Here is a 1,682-nt window from a genome sequence, read left to right as displayed (position 1 = left end):
TAGATCTTCCACTATGCACTAAATATAGGGAGTTGTAAAAGTAAGTACAGCAAAGAATATCAAATATATATTTTATAAAGCAAAAATACAATTTTTTAAAAATTATTTTTATATTTCAAATTTTAAATAAGGAACATGTATCATTCTATAATCAAAAATCACACATTTGTTTAAAATATATGGATATGCATCCCGTGCTCCCACGCACTGGCGGTGCGCAGTCCCACAGCCACCTGACATGACTTGGGGGTGAAGGAGGGCGACCTTTTCCTTCATCTATGCCAGCTGAGGCATCAGTTATATGGGTAAAGAAACTACCTTGGACATCCAGTCCATCCTACCTGCTTTCTGAGGACAACCACATGAGTAGACCCAGCCGAGCCCAGAAAATCACAGAATCAGGACAAAAAAATAATATTTAAAGATATTTTGGCACCAGCAGTGTCAAGAAAAATTAGCATAGCAAGAAAAATTAGCAGTCTGTTCCAACCAGTGAGATTTCCTAGGAGACTTCAGAGAGCCAAGACAGTATAAAGGAAAATAGGAAAAAAGACTTGTTCGATATTAATAAACGCATAAAAGTTGAATTAAGCACAGTAAATGTATAGACCACAAAGCCACCCAAGAGAAGACCACTTAAAAGTTTGGGAACTACAATTGGCAGGCTTCAAAGAACTACAGAACATGCCAAGAAGAGAAATGAGACCCTGGGTCCTAAGCTGGTGGCAGCTGCCTCTGCTATTGCAGATTCCCTCCCTTTTGACAAGCAGATGACCAAGTCAGAACTGCTCAGGCAGATCCAACAGCATGAGGAAGACTCAAGGGCACAGAAAGATGGAGAGAGACCTAAAATTAGTTTTAGTAACTAATACCTAGTATCAGATATCAAAGTTGCCAGATCTGCTACAGCCAGAGTTAATATAAGATCAGAGCATCCGATTCAATTTGATGAAGAACTTGACAGTTATATTGACCAAGAGAAGACTACTAATCTTAGAAAAAGGAGAGATTTGTTCAAGGGGAAGAGACTTAATATTTTTGACATTAAGGCATTTACTGAAGCACCTGAGACAGACCCATGACCTTCACTTTGAGATGTAGAATTTGCTAAGCAGTTAGCCACAATAACTGAACAGCCCTTTCAGAATGTGTTTGAAGAGATGATCCAGTGGACTACAGAAGGGAAGCTGTGGGAATTCCCTATGTAACAATGAAGCAGGTTTTGATGTTGATGGTTCAGAATTTCATGAACATATATTTCTGGATAAATACCTGGAGGATTTCCCAAAACAAAGACCAGTTTGCCATTTCATGGAGTTGGTGACACATGGCCTTGCCAGAAACCCATATCTGAGTGCTAAGCAGAAGGTTGAGCACATAGAGTGGTTTAGAAATTATTTTAATTAGAAAAGGGACATTGTAAAATAAAGTAACATACAGTTCAATTAAAATAATAATAAAAAATAAAATATATCACCAATTAAATAAATTAACACCTAAGTGAAATTTTATACATAAATCTATTTTTTTGATCATTGTTTATTTTGTTAAATCACATTTAAAATATAATTTTCCTTAAATCTCTAAGCTCAACTTGAAGATCTCGTAAGTACAAAAAGTTGTAATAAAAAAAGAAATTATATTCTAATTTTGATGAATATGTTTCACACACCAAATTCTCC

At 35.9% G+C, this 1,682-nt stretch overlaps 1 pseudogene; it reads left to right on the top strand.

Annotated features, from left to right (window-relative positions):
• The first annotated feature begins 278 nt into the window (after positions 1-278).
• Positions 279-1,324, top strand: LOC128598309 (28S ribosomal protein S31, mitochondrial-like; annotated as a pseudogene).
• The last annotated feature ends 358 nt before the right edge of the window (positions 1,325-1,682 follow it).

Source organism: Nycticebus coucang, chromosome 11 (genome assembly GCF_027406575.1).
Source record: "Nycticebus coucang isolate mNycCou1 chromosome 11, mNycCou1.pri, whole genome shotgun sequence".
Lineage (NCBI taxonomy): Eukaryota > Metazoa > Chordata > Mammalia > Primates > Lorisidae > Nycticebus > Nycticebus coucang.
This window is presented reverse-complemented; position numbering and strand designations above follow the sequence as displayed.